The sequence below is a fragment of the Ictidomys tridecemlineatus genome, unplaced genomic scaffold (genome assembly GCF_052094955.1).
Source record: "Ictidomys tridecemlineatus isolate mIctTri1 unplaced genomic scaffold, mIctTri1.hap1 Scaffold_95, whole genome shotgun sequence".
Taxonomy (NCBI): Eukaryota; Metazoa; Chordata; class Mammalia; order Rodentia; family Sciuridae; genus Ictidomys; species Ictidomys tridecemlineatus.
The window spans coordinates 39,155-61,137 of NW_027526166.1; the positions used below are offsets into that span (position 1 = coordinate 39,155).

General features: G+C 33.5%; 1 long non-coding RNA gene across 1 annotated transcript; it reads left to right on the plus strand.

The window, feature by feature from the left end:
- Nucleotides 1-2,122: 2,122 nt before the first annotated feature.
- Nucleotides 2,123-17,150, plus strand: LOC144374910 (uncharacterized). Its single transcript, XR_013434154.1, has 4 exons — nt 2,123-2,195; nt 12,601-12,664; nt 12,932-13,038; nt 17,139-17,150. It is a non-coding gene; the product is annotated as an uncharacterized LOC144374910 (long non-coding RNA).
- Nucleotides 17,151-21,983: the final 4,833 nt, after the last annotated feature.

Genomic DNA, 21,983 nt, shown 5'->3' on the forward strand with positions numbered 1-21,983 from the left:
CAAATAAAGAAACTATTACACTATAACTTCCCTGAACTCAGGGATGTATAGTTGACATTGCTAAGGGTGTATAGACCATGAATTCCTTTAAGAGTCCACATAGGTCAGCAAGAGTTTAAAAAAAAGAAAGCAAATCCAGAAAAAGGAAAATGGGCCATATTTATTTGTACCTTATCCTGCATAAGAATTCATAAAACTGTGAGACTGTGAGTAAGTGAATGACATTTTAGGAAAATATATTGTGTGGTTTCCAGCTTTGGAAGCAAGTAAGTAAATGGATGAAAATTTGACTAAGTAACATGGTGGAGCTATCTTAGCAAATGTTAAGATTTCTTGTAAGAATTTATTGCTTAATGATAAAGGATGCAGACTTTTCATAAAGAGGATAGAGACCATTGAGAATACTACTTGATCTTTAAGGATATGATTGCATAGAGTAGAACTCTTATCTAGTACTTGTTTTTTGGAACTGTGATGAACTCTCTTTTTTAATTGCCTTTTTCTAGCTAGCACTTGCTGCCATTCCTACTCCTATACCTCAACCAAAATAGCAATCTTATTTTCAAAATCTTTTGCTAGCTTTTTTCTTGCATTTTTTTAGCATATACCATAAAACTCACTATTTTAATGTGTACAGTGAAGTGGTCTTTAATGTATTCACAGTGTGTTATAACCATCACTATTGTAATTCCTAAAAATTTCTCCTACTCCCAGAAGAAAATTCATACCTGGTGTCAATCATTCTAAATTTCTCCATATCCTGGCAACCACTCATCTGCTTTCTTTCTCTATGAATTTACCTTTCCTGGACATTTCATGTAAATGGAATCATATAACATGACCATTTACATCTGACTTCTTTTATATAGCATAATCTTTTTGAAGTTCATTCATACTGTAGCTAGCATATTATCTGAGTTTCATTCCTCTTTATGACCGAATAATATTCTACTGAATATATGTACCACGTTTTGTTCATCCATTAATTGATGGACAATTTGGTTGTATGACTTTTTGATTATTACAAATAATGCTGCTATAAACATTTGTGTACATGTGCTTTGTGCGAACATTTATTTTTAGTTTTTTGGATATATCCATCTAGGAGTTGATGCAGCATACAGTTCCTCTGTATTTAACTATATTAAACTTTTCCACAACGGCTGGCACCAATTTACATTCCCATCAGCAATGCATGAGGGTTCCAGTTTTTTCCGTACTCTCCCTACGCCTATTATTTTCTTCATCTCTTTTTTTTTTAATTATATCCATCTGCATGGGTGCTAAGTAATTATTTTATGATTCTGATATGCATTTCCCTGATGTCTAATGATACTGAATATCTTTTCATGTGTTTATTGGCCATTTTTATATCTTGTTTAGAAACATGTCTAATCAAATACTGTGTCTAAAATTGGTCTTTTTTCCCCCTCTTTCTTCATAAGAGTAAATTTTTGCCTTTTACTGTCTCAGAAATAGCTTTGGATCTTCACTGTTGAGCTTGGACTAGCATCATAAATTCATCCTGGAAAACTCACTCAAGGCCTACCTGCCATTTTTAGATATGATGATAACTGGGCAAGCAGTATTTTCTGTTTTTGATTGGTGGACGGCTTTTCTTTATTTTCCATTAAAAATGTTTCAAAAGCACATTTTGATGGAGTTATTGTCATGGCTGTAATTTGGATTTGGGCAAATCTTATTGGGAAATTAATTATGATAGAATGATAACGTATCTATGGTTGATACTCTTATCGGTGCTCACTGGAAGTGTTAAAGTAGAATCTAGAAAACTATTTATTGGTTGTTTATAGAAAAAATTAGTGCATAATAAAGAAAGTTGAATTATGTGCTTTTTGAGATTCTTTTCAGCTTTAAGATTCTGAAATTTGTCCCAGTGAAATGGTATGAAAAGTATCTTATTGCATCATTATTTTGTACAAACTTTTTTTTGTAAAAGTTTGATTCTCAGGGTAATGTAGATTTGCCTTGAAAATGTGGAATTACTTCAAAAACAGAACGAAGTATTATGTACTTTATTGTTTTTAAGAGATTTAATTTGTTTTACTTTGTTGCAGTTGAGATAGTTTGCTTTCAGTCCTTAAAAAAAAATGTTTTCTTACAGATTAGCAAGACATCTACAAAAAGAGGCCCAAGCTCAACACAACAATTCTGAATTCACAGAAGAGCAAAAGGTACCATCAAATAATATCTAGATATATTCAATTCCAAATGAAATTGCTCTTGAGTCCATTAAGCAGAAAAATAAACAAAAAACTGTTATATTTAAGTAAAAAAAAAATCAGATTGATCATGCTTTGCCTAACATTAAGTGAACATTTATACTGATATATAACTTATCACTTAATGAATTTCTTAACTATTTAGGCCTTATTTAACTCTAACGGAAGTCATCCACACTTTAGTTGAAAAGCATGGGTAACCCAAAGACTGGAGTTTGTTCCGAGTCACTTGGAAAAACAGAAGGATTGGGAATAAGTGCATTCCACCTCAATGCTTAACTCTGAATTTTCATAACTCTTTATGTATCACCTCTCAAAGCAAAAAAGAAAACACACAAAACCCCCCAAACCAAAAAACAAATGGAAAAAAAATTACGTCAAGTCAAGAACTTGGCATACAGACCTGTCAGCTAAATAAACATATAAGATTGCAAAATGTTTCACTACTGTTCTTTCTTCCTTGAATTAAAATTTTTGTATGTCAAGTTGATTCCCTGATAGAGATTATGTAAAAGGGGATACTTTAAAGTAACTTATTCTAAAAGAAGAGAAGAAATGGGAAGAAACAACACCCATTTTCTCCTGGCTCAGAGTAAGTAGTGTTAAGTCAATTTTTAATCTTGTAGATAGTGAAAAGTATGTGTTAGTCTTTTCTTCATCTCTTGTTTTTGAATAAATTTTATTTTATTTTTATTTATTTATTTATTTATTATTGGTTGTTCAAAACATTACAAAGCTCTTGACATTTCATATTTCATACATTAGATTCAAGTGGGTTATGAACTCCCATTTTTACCCCAAATACAGATTGCAGAATCACATTGGTTACACAGCCACAATTTTACATAATGCCCTATTAGTAACTGTTGTATTCTGCTACCTTTCCTATCCTCTACTATCCCCCTTTTCCTCATCTCTTAAGAAAAGGCAGTGTGAAAACCCTGGTGACCTAATTCAGTCTTATTAATACTTTTCTTTTTTTGCACAAGGGGAAATGGGAGTAATTTTTTGCATAACTTTTTAATTAAACTTAAGCAAGTTTTTAATCCATAGGCCTGTGTTTATTGATTCTTAGTTCCAGGAGTTTGGGGAGAAAAAGCCCCCAGAGGGTTAGCCGTATTTCTTGCCCAAATATATTTGTATTTTTAAAATATTTAAAATCTACTTAAAAAATTATGTTACTACAATTTGAAAGGGTGTTTTTCGTCTTTCCTTAGTAAGTGCTAATATCCACAATAGATTTAAGAGACTTAGGATGTTAGTCCTGGAAAATAATTATCACAAAGGAAATAGCTGATATGCTTAAGGAAAGGAACAAAGACTATACACTATCCCACTTCTGTAAGATTTGTGAAATCTATCTAGGAACTGATTAGGAAGTGATCAGCTGGCATCATTGAATTAAGACTTAAAATATCTAAATCTTGATGAATAGAATCTTAGATATCCAGGTACATAAATTAATAGTTAATGAAGTATGTTATGAATATGAAGACAATAAAAAATGTAAAAAAGTTTTAATGATCCCATATTTTAGTCACCTATTTGCCTTCAATTAGTTAGATTTCTCCAGCATTTGTTGCTCAGGAGTAGAACCTGTGAGCCACATGGCCTGAGATTAAAGTCTTTTGACCTCCTAAAACATTTTAAAATTACAAAACAAACAGGTTAATATCAAAAAATGAACCTTGTTAAGTGATGAGGAAAAAATTAACTTTTTCTTCATTTTCTTTATTATTCTGAGACTAGAGTTGTTGTTGAGAATTCTATTGATTCTTTAATTTATAGCTGTCCAGCTTGTCTTTGGTTATAAAGACCCCCAGATCTTGTACTCCAAAAGATCCAGGAGGCTGCAGGACCTAGGGGAGAGAGCTGAGACCTAGAGTCAGAAGACTTAAGTCTTGCATCCTGGCTTTGGCTCTGGGCCTGGTTTTCCTTATATAAGAAATGAGAGATTAGAGAACTCTTAAGTGACTTTAAAAGGTCTTTCCTTCCTAAAACTCCAGTGACCTCTACCTGTGAAGTGGTCTGTACCTCCTCCTTTCCTGGAAGCCTGATTTCTGAGGAACATATTATTTACAATACCTGCCCAGGAGGCATTTCTGGCTGCCAGGTGTAACTGCAGACCATATCTAATTAAATTATATATAATTAAATTATATATAATTAAAATAATATATAATTAAATTATATATAATTAAATCATATCTAGACCTATCACCAAACCAAACTTGATTTAGAATTGGTTGTGGCATATTAGTTTAGAAGAGAATATATACTCATCTCTCTCCCACTTCTCAGCCCTTTGTCTTCTGATTCTCTTCTCTAAAACCTGCAAGGTGCTAGAAAAGGAATAATAATTTATTTAAAGAAGTATAGATCTCTTTTGTAAATTTTTTAAATTGTAGATGGACACTATATCTTTGTTTTATTTATTTTTTTTATGTGGTACTGAGGATCGAGCCCAGTGCCTCACACATGTGAGGCAAGTGTTCAACCACTGAGCTAAAATCCCAGTCCCTATAGATCTCTTATAAATAAAAATTCTTGATTTTAGTAACTGACAGTTAAAATTATCTTGGGATTTATAGCATTTTTTTTCCTACAGAAAACCATAGGCAAAATTGCAACATGCTTGGAATTGCAAAGTGCAGCTTTACAGATAAATGGATTTTTTAAATGAATTATTCTAAATTGTTCTGATAAGATATTAGACATTCATGCCCAAAGCAATATTATCTCAGAAGGGTTTTATAACAATTGGAATTGATCAGTTGAACTCACACTTAAATGATTTAGTTCATACTTTGTAAACGGTAGAAATAAAAGATATGATTCTAATTTTTTCTGTTTCTATTAGCTTGAATATTCCAAAAATCAGTTTGGAACTTTTCATTTTCTACCTTTAAAACAAGAAATATATTTATTTTAAATATTTTATTCTTGCCATTTAAAAGACATAGGGTGCAGTGAAATCTTTGTAATGAAAAGATATAATATGCATATTTTAAATTTAGTCCACACAGTCCCAGGAAGAATTTAAACTGGAGGACCTGAAGAAGCTAGAACCAAGTAAGTTTTGTTTTATATTTTTTAGTGATATTTTTTTAGGAAGAGAGTTTTATCTGTTGTGAATATTAAGATTGTTTAGCACAGAAAGTAATTGGATTTATTTCTCTTATTTTTTGGTGCTTTTAAAATTCCTACAATATTTGTATTTTTAATTACCATTTGGATTTAATCTTTATTATAGAATATATATGTTGTACTTCATCTAAATATCCAAATTAACCTTTAATTTGTCTTAATGGCTTTAATAAGATTATAATTATTTTGATAAACATTTTCAGTAGAGTCCAGTAGAGAATATAAGGTTACAGTCATTAATGCCCATTCACATTACATGTTATTGAAAACTACAGTCTGAATGTTGGGAATGCATTACAAAGTGTTTTTTTGTTGACTCCATTTTTTTCCCTTCTTCAAAATTTTAAAAAGGAAACAATTCCTTCAGTTATCTTGTTGGTTAGGATATTCCCAAATAAAGCCTTTCTGCTGTTTCAAATGATTGCTCTCTTAGAACTGTCTGCAGTATGGGCAAAGGCACAGTGTGAATAACTGAATGAATGTAAGTTAAAGTAGCCTTTTTAAAAAACCTTTTTTAGTTGTAGACAGATACAATACCTTTATTTTATTTATTTGTTTTTATGTGGTGTTGAGGATCGAATCCAGTACCTCACACATGCAAGGCAAATGCTCTGCCAACTGAACTATAACCCAGCTCCTGTACTCTTTTTTTATTGAGATAAGATTGCACATCTCAGTGCATTTATGTGACTAGGGAATAGTAGATTTTATTTATACAACTAAGTAAGATTTTTAAGTGGGGAATCATAAAATCAAAGCATTTTCAAACAGAAAGGAGTCTCAGACTTGTGATCACATTCTCTATTGAGGAAAGAAATGAAATGATTTGTTTGTCCTGTTTCACTTCAATCTCCAGTAACTGAGCAGGGCCTAAATCTCAGAACATTTGTCAGTGTATCTCAGTTCACACTAGTGCAATCCTTTTAATGTAAACATGTTTTGAGTAAGAGATAAAATATTAATTTAAGAACTAAAGAGAGCCTTGCACAGTGGCGCATGCCTGTAATCACAGCCGCTCGGGAGGCTGAGGCAGAAGGATATCAAATTCAAAGCCAACCGTAGCAAAGCAAGGCACTAAGCAACTAAGTGAGACCCTGTCTCTAAATAAAATACAAAATAGGGCTGGGGATGTGGCTCAGTGGTCAAGTGCCCCTGAGTTTAATCCCAGTACCCCCTGCCAAAAAAGAACTAAATAGAATGTTCCTATAAATTCCACAAACTGCCAATATCTAATTCATTATAGCAATTCTAACAAAGACATATATTATTGAGATAGCTGAAATGTGATTGTATTGCAGATCCAGGATAGAAAAAGGATTCTCAGAGTATACTGAAGGGGATCTGATTTTCTGTTGTTTGGGTTGGAAAAGAGAAGTTAACAACAACAACAGACAACAACAAAGGAATGCATAGAAGATTTGTTGTGATTCTGGTGGCTTTTCCACAGTTTTAGATGATCATATTTCATTTCTTCAGGACACCATCCTTCTGAATATGGCAAGAATTCTGATGAACTCTGTAATTTTAATAGTTTTGGTTTCTTTATGTAATCCAGATCATAAAGTTTTGTTTTCTTTGTGGTTCTGAGGATCAAACCCATGACCTCACACATGCTAGGCAAGCGTTTTACCACTGAGCTACATCTCCAGCCCTAGATCATAAGAGTTGGAGATGTTATAAGAGACACAACTTATATTCAGAAATAGTTCTTATGCCTATATCCAATGTATATAAGGATACTAATCAATGTGATATTTCTCACAAATTTTAGGGGTTTTTTGTACCTAAAACTTTATTTTTCAAAAGCATTAATAAATACTTTGTATAAGATTGAGATATAATTTATATAAAGCACAATTCACCAATTTAACATATCATTCAATTTTTTTAGTAAATTGGAAGAATTATGCAGACATCACCACAATCAATTTTAGGACATTTTCATCACCACAAGAAGAAACTCTATTCCCATGAGCAGTCATTCACTTCTTGCCATCCCCCTAAAATCCCTTCCAATTCCCAGCCCTAGGAAACCATTAGTTTGATTTCTGTCTATAAATTGTCCTATTGTAGACATTTTATTTAAATGGACTCATATGATATATGATCTTTTATGACTGACTACATATAAGATTATTTTGAGAAAAACACATTGATGGCTTTAAATAAAAGATTGCAACAGTTGTTTATACGGTGGTTCTACTGAAAATTATGTTTGTGTGTGAGTGTGTGTGTTTGTGTGTGTGTGTGTGTGTGTGTGTGTGTGAGAGAGAGAGAGAGAGAGAGAGAGAGAGAGAGAGAGAGAGAGAGAGACAGAGAGAGATGATGATGATGCTGGGGATTGAACCAAGGGCTTTGGGCATGTTAGACAAGTTCTTTACCATAAACTATGTCACCAGCCCTCAGTTTTTTATGATAAAAATTATTAGGATTTTGGCTTCTTATTCAGTCACTATTTCCTATTAGTTGTTTGTTTCCAAACAAAATTTAAGAATCTTATAGATACACAGAGTGGCCGTAAAGACTGTGGATGTTTATTTCATATATTTATTATCTCTTCTCTTCCTCTGAGCATACTCAAGTACTTCTATTGCCTCACAAGATCTTTCATTAATTGCCTTTTTTTTTTTTTAGAATAGCATCTATATGCTAAGCACTCGAATCCTCTCAGTAAAATTCTGCTAAGGACAACACTGACACTAGCTTGTAAATCCCAGCAATGAGTTTTAGGGTCACCTGGATTGGTTCTTTCACTATGCTGTTAGTAATACCTGTAGTGGTGCTGTACTACATCATTCCTAAGTACAGCTCTCCAGTTCAAATTCCTAAGAAATTATTGACCCATGTATTAGTCGAAGATCAGGTTAAAATCTATTAATTTTTTGGCTTTTTAAAAAAGATTTGGAATAGAAATGGAAAGAGTATTTTGGAGATTCACTTTATTATACTTTATATAATGTTTTTCATTTGTACTTTTCCCTTCTTGATAGTTATCTTTTTAGATGATTTTAATTTGCTGTTGCTTCTCAAAGAAACATAAGTGAGTATTCTGTATTTCAGTAGGGTAGACTCTGTAATTTGGAATTTATCCAAGCAGGGCACTTGTTGTGAGTTAATTATTGAGTTGGAATTAAATATTTTCTACAAATTGGTATTTAGTAATATTTCAGATTAAGTATACTTATTCAAGCTTTCTTTTTAAAATGTTAAGCCTCTTCTAAGGAAAATAGTGAATTCTAACTTTTAATATGTTGAACTTAACTGGTTTCCTTTCTTTTAAAAAAAGTTTTTTTTGAAAATTTAATGCGTGTGTGTGGTTCTGGGGATCGAACCCAGGGCATTTCCCATATAAGGCAAATGCTCTACCAGTGAGCTACATCACTAGCTCTTGGCTGGTTTATTAGGCTGATGTATTCTTTACTTGAACATTTTGAAATCTTTTAAATTCTGCTGAAAATACTAAAACTATGATTGTGAAAGTCTGAGCCATTTTTCTTATGTTAATTGCAGTAATGTACTGCTGCTTACTCAAGCATATCTCCCCACCACCACCCTGCAAAATTCCCTTCTGTTAAGCCACCCTTCAAGGCTTCACAGAAATCCCACCTCTCCCTGAAAGCTTTCTCTGCTGTCTCTATAGAGGCATAAATAAACTCTGCCTCCTCTCCTGTATAGAATCATTTTAACTATCCATTGTCAGATTCTCACATGTGTTATTTTCACTTGTATTTGTTTTAGTCCTCAAAGAGATTTGAATGAACTCTTCCCCCACCCCAGAGCCTATTGAATGCTTTAAGTGTAGTATGAACTTGGCAAGATTGTGTTGAGTTAAATAGATTTGAATGTTTTGAAGGAATCTTTTCCTATAATTTAAAAAATAACATTTCAAAATTGAGGCAGCTGCCCATTTTCCTACCACAAAAATGAAACACGTCAGTCACCAAAAGCAAAATGCATTTTGATATTTGCCTGTGTGTCATCTTTTGAGGGTTAGCTTCAGGAGGTTGGTAGGTCTGTGCTCCAAGAGAAAGGCTTGGAGTGCTGAATTTTCCATGGTGGAGTAGCATCAGATGTCTACCATGTAGTGATCCAAAGTGTGTAAGTCCTACCAAATCAGCCAATGAATCTCCAACCCATGACATGCTTCATACTTATGATAATGTCTTTTGTAAAATTCAAGCTCCTCTTGAGATCCTCCTAAGACATCATTGCTAGTATTGGTAGAAAGAAAACTCTATGTAAAGTTTAAGCTATTTTAAAAGAACAATAGAATCTGTTATTCCATAGTTGTTGAAAATGTAAACCTATAATACAGTTATAGAAAGTAAAACAGAATTTGTTTTAAAGCTATTTAAATTTGTTCTAAAGCTATTCACATAAATTAAATGTTTCATAGTACTTTAACTTGTAAAAATAATATAACAAAGCTATTATTCTAAAGCAAATACTTCCTCTTCAGAGCTTTGATACCAAAGAAATGAAAATACTATTTAATTATTCTGTTACAATACAAATGCAAGATAACCACTGAGCCACATCCCCAGCCTTATTTTGTATTTTATTTAGAGACAGGGTCTCACTGAGTTGCTTATGCCTCACTTTTGCTGAGGCTGGCTTTGAATTCTTAATCCTCCTAAGCCTCTGGGATTACAGGTGTGCACTACCACACTCAGCCAAGATATTCTTAATAACCAAGATATTTTTCAACTTTTTTGTTTGTTTTTGACGTACTAGGGATTGAACCCAGGGGTGCTCTACCACTGAGCTATATTTCCAGTCCTTTTTATTTTTATTTTTTAAAACATTTTTAGTTGTAGATGGACACAATACCTTTATTTTATTTATTCATTTCATGTAGTGCTAAGGATTGAACCCATTGCCACATGTGCAAGGCAAGCACTCTACCACTGAACTACAACCCCAGCCCTTTTATTGTTTTATTTTTATTTTGAGACAGGGTCTCCCTACATTGCTTAGGCAGATGAAATTCTAGTCCTCCTGACTCAGGCTTTTGGTACCTGGGATTACAGACACATGCCACCATAACAGGATCAGCTTTTAAAGATTATTGTTATATACATTTTTAATGGTTGATTTTTTTGCTCATTTCATTAAACTCTTATTACAATATGATCATTTCTGTGGGTTTGTTTCTGGTATGAGTAAGACATGATCTTTTTGTTACCTGCTCCCCATTCTTGGTATCTATTCCATTGTTGTGTAATTGATCAATATTTATTAATATTACTTATTAATATTGAGTTGATTTAATAGTTTAGTAACAATGATCATGCAGAAGTATAGAAAAGATGTTCTTGTATTAAAAAATAAACAGTAATTCTTAGTGAGATAAGAAATATTAGGATTCTAGTCAACTAGATCAAAAAGGTCATGGAGAGAGTGAATGTCCATTTTAGATTTTCCCTTGCCATTTTGTATACATTTATTTAGGCTGTAATTCTCTCAATAGCCTGTAAAGGAAGTAGCATTCTCATTTTAGAACTGGGGAGATTAGAGTATTTATGTAAATGTTCAAGTTATTGTTGTAATTGTAGGGCTGGGTTTTGGTTTAAACCTTCTACTTTGATCTCCTGCTGCTTCCCCTTTGCTTGTCAGACTTAAGTTCCCACAGTCCTTTCTGTGCCTTGAATAAGGCAAACTGTTTCCTACTTGGAACCTTTGTTGTTGCTCCAGCCTGTTCTTTAATACCTGGGAAGCCTTATGCTAGAGCCACTTATGGATGATTCCTCTCATCTCAGGTCTTGGCTCAAATGTCTTCTTACAGTTTAGTTTTGAAAGGCACCCTGTCTACCTTAGCTACTCTACCAGGTTCTCTCTGCTTTTACACAGCATCCTGCTTGTATCCTTCATACCACTAATCACATCTTACATTATCTTGTTTATTTGTTGGCATATTTATTGTATACTTTTCCTTAGTAAGGTCTAAGGTCCAAATATGAGTTCTTGATTACTGTTTATCTTTAGCACCTAAAACAGTGATTGGAACATTGTGAGTACTCGGTATGCATTTGTTGAGAAGAAGAAAGAGATAAAGAATGAAGAAGAGCTAAAGGGAGAGAGAATAAGAGTGAGTAATGAGAATCTGGGTACAAGTTTCCAACTTCTTTCTCACTGTATGATTGACTCCTATTGGAATAAGTTATGTAATTACAACCTGTTCTTTTTGAATTTCCTTATTTAGGAACCCAATATGCCATACTCCTTTTAACTGAAATCTGCAAGACTCCAAAATTAAAGTCTGAGTAATTAGAGTAAAAACCATGTGTTGCCCAATTAATAATGCTAAATATTCACCTTGAAATAATTGCAGGTAGTCACTAGGAACCCATAAATTGGGAAATGAAACAATAAATTTCATAAAATACTTTTCCAGATACAGATAGAATTGTAGAACATCTGCCTGTAGGCTTACATGCCAGAAAGTAATCAACCAGGACACAAGAGGTGATAGCATTATGTTGTTTGATGACTTCCCTGAGGAGAAAGTCTGCTGTGTGTGTGTGTGTGTATGTGTATGTGTGTGTACACACGTGTAAATATATATATATATATATATATATATATATATATATATATATATATATATATATAAACAAACACATATATACATATGCATGTATATATGTGTGCACACATATACACTAAATTTCATCATAAAAGGAATATTGGAATTATAACCTTGTTGCTACAAACTTTACCAGTGTGATAAGTATTGAGGGAAATCTATTTAGGATAAAGAATAAGATGTGATTATCTATTTCTCTTTAATTAGTCATCTTCAGTATCAATCTTTTAATTAAAATACTTCAGGAGAAGTGGTATTCTCTTTCACTGGTACCCCATATCACCTAGGACCTTGTACATTGGAGAACTATTTTATGGTTCATTTTCTATGAGGGCTCTGAGACTTTCCTTGGAGATCTTACAGTACTCTGAAAATACTGGTACCTGCAGTCCACTATGGACATTTTTATTTTGCTAAGACACTCAGTAGTCAATTGCAGAGTCTTAAAATGATAGTGAAGCTCGGAATTTAAAATACATATATTAATGTGTGCTTAATACACTATAAAATACGATTAAAAGTATCAATTTAAGATATAAAATATAAGACTAACTAATATATAAGACTTACATAACATGTAAGACTAAGATATAAGACTAATGTTTGTCTATGTCTTTATTCTAGTCCTAAAAAATATTCTCACATATAATAAAGAATTTCCATTTGATGTTCAGCCTAGCCCATTAAGGTAAATAAATAAGCATCCATATTTTGTCTTCTGATTTTATTATCTACTTTATGCCTATTTTTCAAATATTTCTGTATTTTTTTCCCTATCAAATTTGGTATTGGTGATATGACTGTTACCATTGGTAGCAATGAGATGATTGACATTGACATTTATATCAACATCAACCTAATAATCAGCATCTTATCTGGGAAGTTAGTGGCTATGAGGGTTAGCTGGTGTATTAAGTGGAGTAGCTCACTAACTTTTCTGTCCTTTTTTATATAGGAGAATTTTAGCCCCTGGTGAGGAAGAGCATTTGGAATTTGAAGAAGATGAAGAAGAAGGTGGTGCTGGAGCAGGGTCTCCTAATTCTTTTCCTGCTAGAGTGCCTGGTGGGTACAAAAAATGTACATTATATAATTCAAGGTCAGGTGTTTGGAACTTACTTTTGTACTTGTTAGTGGCGGGTAAAACATCTCCAGGTTTGCCAATCTTAAGCAAATTATCATGGCCATTCTGTTAGCGGTAGCTATCGGTTTATTGTGAAAGTATCTTACTATTTGTGTCAGGGATCCTCAAAACATCCCATGTTTAGTGATTGGCTAGGAAGACCCACAGGACTCAGCATATAGCTGTACTCACAGTTGTATTCTGAGTCATTACAACAAGAAAACACAAGAACAAAATCAGCAAAGGGTAAAGGCACACAGGCAAATTCCAGAGGAAACCAAACTTCTAAGAGTCCTCTCCCAGCAGAGTCAAATATGTATTTGATTCTCTCAACATTCTTTCACACCTGTGAAATGAAAAAATATTGTCTATTGGGGAAGCACTGTAGAGATTCAGTGCACAAGACACTTATTGGGGTTAGCATGAACCAAAACTACAGACTCCAGGAAGAAAGCAAGTGTTCAGCACAAACCATATTGTTTGCATGGACGGTTTAGGCACAGTGATCTTCTTAACAGGGCATGATGGGAATCCTGCTGAAATCCAGGTTCCCAGATGCTAGCCATAGACCAACATTGTAAGTAGGCTTTCTAGAGTAACTGTTTGCTATGTTAATTTTTTTCTTTATATATCTAGCTGTTCTTTAAATAATCATATATGATTGTGAAACCTGGACCTGGAGGAATAGATACTAAACAGTTGCCCTTAACAGGGAAATAAAGAATACATAACAAGTCCTTTTTATTTTTGGAAGATCTTGACAAGGTTGTAAAATACCCTAGTCAAGCACCCTGAGTAAATTATTTGCCTCTTCTACTTCTATACTTTCTTCTGTTCTTTTACAGTGCACAGTTTTTACTTCTGATGAATTAGTTCATTTTTGGAAGTGTAGAAATAGCACTATACTATTGTGATGCATTTTTTTAAAAGACTCTATGCTTTATGGTATAATTAAATATAATATACATATCATCCAGAAAACTTCATTATTAAAGTCATATTCCAGTAATTTAAATACTCTTTGGTAGAAGACGTTTGAAATATAAACAGTATAGGCTTAGACCAATAACATACCTGCGCTTTTGAGTCTAACATCTGCCAATCAGTAGTTAAGTGACTGTACTTAATTCTTTATAAAAGGAGATGTTGACAATGTCTAATTCATAGGGTTACAATGAAAATTAGGCACCACATACAAATCATTTGGCATTATACTTTTCATTTGCTGGGGTAGTGGTGGCTACTGTATTTTCATTATCACCTATAAATGATGCTAACAGTCCTACACCATAAGATTATTAGAAAAATTACAATCACTATAAAATGTTATTGTTAGTGTTTCTTTGGTACAAGGTAATTATTTCCAATCTGCTTGTCTTTATGAATAAAGAGCTATATTTTACTTGTTATATTTGTAGGAAATTCAAGATTGCTGAGATGATGAGGTAAATAAATTTTCTAAAATTTTTCTGCATTTTTTATTTCCTTTTCAAACCACATGCTGTAATTGAAATAGATTCCAGTTCTATAAATTTCTGGGTTTGGTTATTTGTTCACTAGTTATACTTCTGTAGCAAACAAGATCCTTAAAGCAGATGATGTAAGTCATGAAATGGACAGGTCTTTATGGGGTTCAGGTTGCTGAGTTGAAAAGAAACTCTGTAAATTAAGTCTATTTGCTATGAAAGATTAAGCCCAAAGTAATTAGATTTTTTTATTCTGACATAGCATTTTGGTATTTTATTTCATAGATACAGAAAGCTAACTAAACCTTTCTATTCCATGAATTATTTTCCTCAAAGTAAGAAAGAGTACATATAGTTCAATTGGCTATATTTGATTTTTGATCATATTTTCCAGGGCCTGTGTCATTATAAAATTGAAAATGTCATTGAAGGACAATTTGACCTTTAACTTAATTGTAGAATGGGAAAAAAATTGTTATACTGTGGACATCCCAGATTTCATTCGTGATAAGGCTGTTGTGTCTACATTATCATGGCAGGGTGCTTCTAAGAATTATAACATTTTTATTACCTTTATTTTATGTAATTTATATAATTGTAAGTTTGTTGTACTTTTTTTTTTTTTTGGTACTGAGGATTTAACACAGGGGTACTTTACCAGTGAGCCACATTCTCAGCCCTTTTTATTTTTTATTTTGAGACAGGATTTCACTTAGTTGCTGAGGGCCTCACTTAGTTGCTGAGATTAGTCTTAAACTTGGGATCCTCCTGCCTCAGCCTCCCAAGTCACCTGGATTCCAGGCTTGTGCTATAACATCTAGCTTATTGTGATCTTTTTAAAAAAAGATTTATTAAGGTGTCCCTTACATATATAAAAGGCATCTTTTTTAATGTACAGCTTTATAAGTTTTGACAAACACACATGGTAAACACTACTACTGTTAAGCTAATGAGATAAAGTATAATATATGAATATGGTATGATCAAGAGTAGTTTATTCCCATTTAAAATCAAAAATGGATTTTTATCCAACCTTTCTTGAAAAGAATAAAAAATTGTTGAACCTTTCTTTGACATTATTATCATTTTCAAAGCCTTCAATTCTCATAAGACAGTAACTTTTTTGTACTGCTTTAAACACTAACTGGCTTAAGTCCAAATAGTAGTTTAATTTTCTTAAGGTAATCTCAGTAGATTTCATTTAAATAGAGGATAAAAATTTATAACCTATTATTTATTACCTGAAAATTTATTTATCATGTTGAATATTAAAGCTTCTAAATGATAAACCAAAGTAATAAAAATTTTAAAAAAATAGCTGGCCAGGATTATATGCTTATAATCCTAGCTACTTGAGAAATTGAGGCAGGAGGATTGCAAGTTTGAGGCCAGTGGGGGCAACTTAGAGAGACTTTGTCTCAAAATAGAAAGAACTAGGGATGTAGCTCAGTGGTAGGGTGCTTGCCTCACCTGTGTGAAGCCCTACATTCATTTCATAGTACCACATGCACAAATAGCCATGTCACAATTTTAGACAAAATTTAAAAAAACGTTTCTGAGTGACCTAATCATAAGCCTAGCAATCTCAACATTATTCTAGATTTGTATTGGTTATTCATCTTTTATATAGTCTTAGATATGTACAAAAATGTTTTTTTGAAACTCAAAATGAAGAGTGAATCTTACTTCTTTAATATCAAACCTGTACTTGTTTCTTTCTTGCATAAATATTCAATTCTGAGTTGAAATTGAGATTAAGCAAATATGTATTTCATTTTCAGCTAAAGTGCAGGTTTTTTCTTACCCATGCATATAGGAAGTTGAAAACTGCAACAAAATATTCATTGCTGTTCCATGAATATTAGGGCATCCTTATTTCACAGAATTTCAGAATATATTTAGGGTTAAACAGTAAATACCACCAAAGTGTGCAGATAGACTCTGGCTCTCCGAGCACATCCTTTCTCTCAAAGTCTCAAATTCTCAGACTGAGCCAAACAGTCAGAGCCAGAGTCCCTCATCCAGTCATGTACTTATATTGAAAGGAAAGAAAAATACCATTCAATGTTATCTGGTAGTTCTCCTAGCTGTTTTTCAATAGTTTTAAGGCTTGTTAATATTCTATTACTCTCAAGCAGTTTTGAAAGATTTCTTTTTTATAATTTGTTTCTACATGTTTGTTTGTAGTACTGGGGATTGAAGTCAGGGATGCTCTACCACCTAGCTACATCCCCAGCTCTTTGATTTATTTTTTTATTTTGAAACAGGGTTTTGCTAAGTTGCCCACGCTGGCCTCTCTTGCCTTAACTTGCCAAGTTGTTGGGATTACAGGCATGCAGCACTATATCTGGCTCAGTTTGTTTTGTTTTGTTTGTTTTGTTTTTTAATCCATGAATCTTGTCACTTGAAGTCAAAAGGTTTTCTCCAGAGCTTTGCAGAAATTGGTTCATAGGAAATGTCTATTGAGTAGGCTCTTCATCAAGGCTCTTAGCAACATCTGGCCTGCTTTTTCTTTCTTTTTTTTAAAAGAGAGAGTGAGAGAGGAGAGAGAGAGAATTTTAATATTTATTTTTCAGTTATTGGCGGACACAACATCTTTGTTTGTATGTGGTGCTGAGGATCGAACCCGGGCCGCAGGCATGCCAGGCGAGCGCGCTAGCGCTTGAGCCACATCCCCAGCCCCAGGCCTGCTTTTTTTTGAAAGTCCTCTGGCCACTCAAATTTTTAACCCAACACCTGTAGTAACTCTTCCTTGCATGCTAAATGGCATCTGTGTATGAAGCATATACCCACTGATTCATCTTAGGTTTTGTGAGAGTATTTATTATTTTTTTCCAGATATGATGGTGACACTTAAGAATTCAGCCATTATCCAAATCACATATTTCTGAACACAGAAAAATACATATTTCTAGTACCAGTCAATAAAGAAAATAAAAACAAGAATATACTCATATAACCTATATACAAACAACTTTAATAAAGTATAATTTTTGACGGACCTAGAAATATTATTGTTTGAATGCTAATGACCCCTAAGATTTTTATCAAACTTTTAATATAATTTCAAAGTGAATAAACTTCTTATGATTTTACTCTTTATCTTGAAAGGTTGGAGCAGTTCCTCAACTACTAATCAGTTACCAACCAAAAGAAATTGTGCATGTGTTTTCATATTTTCACACAATTTGTATGCGTGTACAAATTGCAGATGTGCAGTACAAATTGCAAAATTATTCTCTTGCTAGATTTTTAAGACCCATTTCATGTTTTGTGCCATTTACAAAATGTTATGACCAAATAATGATTTGACAATACCATTATTTTAAATTATGTTAAAATTATCCCAAAATAATAGAAAATATTATTTTATATATATCCTTTTTATTGGATTTTAAAATTACAAAGAAATGTGCACTTAAAAAATGTGTGTGACAGACTTTGAATTGGTAGTATCAAACATCTGAATTTAATTGCAAGTATGATAAATCTAAAACAAAGAAGACATAAATATAGAATCACACACATATGATAATGCTTAGTTTACATTTTAGATATCAGGTCCATCTCTGTCCTAAAAGTATGGACAACAAATTTTGTACTCCTTATTCATGACATTTAATTCACCAAGCACCAAGGCAAAATGAAGACTGACTCACCTCTTATTGAAGTAAATGCCTGTGACAAACATTTGTACAATATCATGTAAAAAGCAAATTCAAATCAGTGTTTTAAAAAAATATAATCTTTGGTAATTTTCCTCTTTTAATGTTCTTACCTAGACAATAATGTACTATTTTGGAACAAAGACTGTCATGCCATTTCCAATTTTGGACTAGAAATTGTCCTTATGGTATGATATGAGATATAAACAATAGAAATTTTTAAAAAGCAAAAATAAAAAGTTGAAAGAAAAGAATGACTTCCTCTTCTGCATGTGAGGACAGGGCCTTAAGGATCCCACTGACCTTCATATCCATGTCACTCCAGACTCATCCTCGGGTTGGTGGTCCTTTCATTGTCTGATTCTCCATGATCTCTATGGCTACACAGAGACTATTGAATGTGAGGCCATCCTACTTGATACTTAGACCTTCATTTTTCTCAGCACCCTCTTGGACAAAGAAGTTATGGGCGGGGGGGGAGGTGAGGGGCTTCAGATGTTCTCCCATTGTTTTTCTGTACCTGTTGCAGGTACAGTGGTGTTTCATTGCTCGGTCTGTGTCAGTGCTGTTGGGTGCCCAGCAGAGGCAGAGGCCTTACTTGCACAATTCCCTTTCCTCTCCACAGTGGCAGTGGCTGTAACATTCTTGGCTAGGTCAGATGTTTTTACACAGTTTTTAAAACATTCTTAAGCAAACTTGTCTATGTTTAACAAACAGCCATTTGGGGGATCCATAGCTACCTTCATAAATTGTTTTCCACAGATGAAGCACAATGAAATAGAGCAACTTGAGTTTTTACCCAAGTACCACCTGTTAATAAACAGTTTCCATCAACAAGATGGACTTTTTGGTATCCCCTATTACAGTAGTGTGGTAAAATGGTTCCAAACCTTCCAAATCATTGTCATTATTTTATCAGAGTTGTCTTTAGGTTTAGGCTTAGAATCTTCCTCTCACAGAAAATCACACTGAATTCAGTAATTCCATCCAACTCTTTTTGACACCAGTGAGAGCATGCTTACTCTGGTTGGTGCATAAGAGGTGGTTGGGGGCAGATAAGTCAGAAAAAGACGTGCTTTCTGTGTTCAGTACAACTTGGGGCTCACCAGCTACCAACGGCTTCCTTTGTCTTGCAGTAAAAACTGAAAGTGGAATTAACCAAATGAACACAGTCCTGCTGCTCACTGCTATATGAGTGTTAAAGACCTATCATATTGCTATCTGGGCTACTCAGTCTCTGTCCATTCCTGTGAATGTGCACTGCTCAGTGTACAAAGTTCAAATGTTAGTATTTTTTAATCAATCCCTTACTTGGGAGTTCTTAGTGACAGCTCAATAACATCCCTGGGATGTTATTGAAAACTTGGTTTGGACAGCTGTAGCAATTTAGAGTTTTCCATATTTAAAAGTATGAGGCACAAATAGTGGCCTCACAAAAATGTCTATATTCTAATCCTGGGAACCTGTGACTGTTATGTTTACATGGCAAAAGGAACTTTGCAGAAGCTTGAGATGGGGAGGTTCTCCTGCAGTTCCTTTTAAGGCTTTAGGGACAATTAAAATAAAAATATTAAAATGAGACATGATGGTTAAAAGCATGGACTCTGTAGCCAAACTGCTGTGTGATTATGGATAATTTGTTTTTCTATGCCTCACTTTTCACCTCTGAAAAATAGAACTAAACTATTGTTGTGAGGATTAGATGAGAGGAGTAGGATAGTATGTGGCACAACACAAATACTCACAAGTGTTAGCTATTTCTTATTTACATAGCAGTTCCATGTGGAAGAACATTTCTTCTGATCTTTGCTCTAGATCTGAGAGCAGATGATCTAGCTGGAATAGCACAGTTTACACTGGATTGTGTGTAGTGATTTCTTTCTTATCCTTGTTAGTCTTCGAATTTTATGAATGTAGTTGACTTGTTCTCATATTACACTATGTAATTGGATATGTTAATTCTTCACTTAGAAATCTTCCTTTTAATGCATTGGCTCAATTTACAACTATCATGGTTCTATCTTTGATATTATCGCAATCAGTGTATTATTGCCAGTACTGACCCCTGCTTTGTGCCAAGTTGAGCTAGGTCCATATAGTAGTCTAGTGCCCTCTTGTGGCCTCCAAACTAAGAATCTTGATCTCCTTTGTAGAATTGGGGCTATTTATGGAATCATCAGCCTTCTTATGAAGGCTATTGTGAGTTTACTCATGTCTTCTTCTTTCTTTCCATTAGTAATACTATCCTGCCCCACAAAGCACAATAACTGATGGTAGATCCCTCCTTCTCTGAGCAAAGGATAATTCTTTGGAATGTGGAGTTTAGTTCAAGGTTGTAGTATAATAGGGAACTTCAGAACTTAGCAAACTGTGAATATATGGTATGTGACAAATAAATGTTGATTGAAACCTCTTCACCAATTTGGTGGAGTTTCCAGTTTGTCCACTCACTCTTAGACTTACACACTCCTTCTACAATTTCTACCATGACATGGTTTCAAATAATTTGATATATTTAATTTGAAAGCAAAAGAAATATGATGATATAATAAGCAAACTCAAAATTTCAAAAGTTGATCACGTGAACAAATTAGGTATCTGACACTGCTCCAATGAAGCACAAATTAATTTTATAGATGTTAGTTTAGTATGATAAGGGAATTTTGAATAATCATTGTAATTATTTGACATTGGAATATGACTGGAGATGAACTTCCAGTTCTTTGATGGTCAAGCAAGGATGTGTTAATTTTTTATATAGAAACGTTAGAAGGGATTCTTTCGTTGGACTAAATGATCTTTATAAATTCTAAAAATGCAAATTTCTTTTTTATCGGAGTCCACAAATACATCCAAGAAAGAATATAGCTACCTTTAGTCAAAGGATTATGTTGCTTCTATTCATTTGGTCTATTAAATAGTTACCCATAGTTAGAAAATCCTCTCTAATGTCCAACACGGAGCCTTTCCAATGCATGCACAACTTTATGTCTACCGCTGCCATTTCTAGGGAACGAAATGTGTGTGTGTGTATATGTATGTGTTCATCCAAGCCCATCTTTATAACTTACCAGTTTCTGATTTTCTAAATTGCAATAAGACCTTTGGCATTTTCTTTCAAACCTGAAATTCCATCGCTTAGCTACTTTTTGATTGTAGCAAACCTCTTATATTTGTGCCTAATTGCATATGACATCAAATTTCACACTGGAAAATTTTATGCCTATTTGCTTAATTGTGGTCTTAAGACCTTGTGATGAGTAGATCAATAAAGTACATATGTATTAAAAGTGTATCTCACTCATAGCACTGCAAAGAAGAAAAAGAAGAGTTGGAAACAATTTGAGAAGATGATGACTAAAAAATAAGAGTTTCATTTTGATGCTCCAAGTATAATGAAAATCATTATCCTTCTATAGTTTACATCAACTTAAACTGAGAGCAGAGGAGATGAATTATCTTTCTTTCTTTGTAATTCCCCACTTCTTAAAGAGGTGGGATGATTTCAGAGGTGTAGATGAGTTGGGATTTTGTTGCTTCTATTCATTTGGGATTTTTTTTTATTTAATCAGTGCAATAGTCTCTGTGCTTGTCAACCTGTACCATTAACCCTTAGAGGGGGACACAGATAATCCACTATGTCTTAAAAAGGACTAAGACTCATTTCAAATTAGAAGCCACTGAGTCTCGATCCTTTGAAACTATAGTTTGAAGAGGGTTTAAGAAACTACTTCCCCTTGCCTTGCCTGTCCACCA